The sequence below is a fragment of the Merops nubicus genome, unplaced genomic scaffold, assembly GCF_000691845.1.
Source record: "Merops nubicus isolate BGI_N331 unplaced genomic scaffold, ASM69184v1 scaffold4178, whole genome shotgun sequence".
In the NCBI taxonomy this organism is placed as follows: Eukaryota; Metazoa; Chordata; class Aves; order Coraciiformes; family Meropidae; genus Merops; species Merops nubicus.
Window position 1 is genome coordinate 10,505 of NW_008626190.1, and position 1,104 is coordinate 11,608.

The following is a 1,104-nucleotide window of genomic DNA, read 5'->3' on the forward strand; positions in this document are numbered from 1 at the left end:
TATCTAATATCAGCATTTTGAAGAAAAAACCACAGGGATCATTCTCTACTTCATGTAAGCTGCCTTTCACGTTGAATGAAGTTTTCTCTTCCTGAATCCATATGCTTCACATAACTGCTGGCTTCCTACAGCACAATCTTTTAGGACTCAGTGTTCACTAACTGTCAGTAGATCCATCAAAGGCTTCACAAATGGAATCACACCTCCTGTGGAACCGACGGCAGGACTGTAGGAGACCTCGGCAGGGTTAAAGGTCAGCTGCAAATGTACCTTTCACTAGCTCCAGCATCAGGTTCTTCCAATGAGGGTTCCTAGAGAAGAGTTCAGTAACGGTAGCACCTTTAAGACAAGTCAGGCTTCACAGCAAACACCAATATTCAATATCCTAAGTGTTTACGATGACAGATAATACTCTAAAGATTTGTCTTGTCTACTTACTAAAATAAACTGTTCTAGCACACACTGGATTGGTTTAACTTTCTTCAAACTGATGTAAAACCCCGTGGTTGGTTACTCAACACATGCTCAAATAAACACTTGAAGTTTTCTCTGACAGAAAAAAAAAATTAAAAAAAATTACATCATCTACCAAATTTTATTGCTGCCATTTGACATGGCTTCATATAACATACTATCAAACCCACAACGGCTCCCCTCTGGGAAAGGCAATTCTTTCAGAAGTGTGTGTGGGACAGGGAACCCTCTCTGCCCCTCTTGTCTTACCAACAATTGTTAGTGGTGGTTTTTGGAAAGCAACCCATTTGGAATGACCACTCTAAGGCACCACCAGCGTTTGATTTTCTTTTAGCCATTCACCTGTTTTCATCAGTGTGGCACTAAAAAAAGGAGACCAGTAAATGTTCAGTCTTTTATTTAAAAACTATAAACAGTCACCAAAGTAAATAAAGCCATTCTATAACATAAACTGTTAGGTCTATATTTTTACTGCACATCCTACGGACACAGCAGAAATGGTGGTCGGGAGGTCTTCCACATTTTTGGATGCTAATAGAACAGGCAATAGGCAGTTATAAATGGATACACTTCACGCTGGGAAAAAAAGACAATTTAAGGAAGTGAGCAATTTCTGAGCAGGAAAGAGGT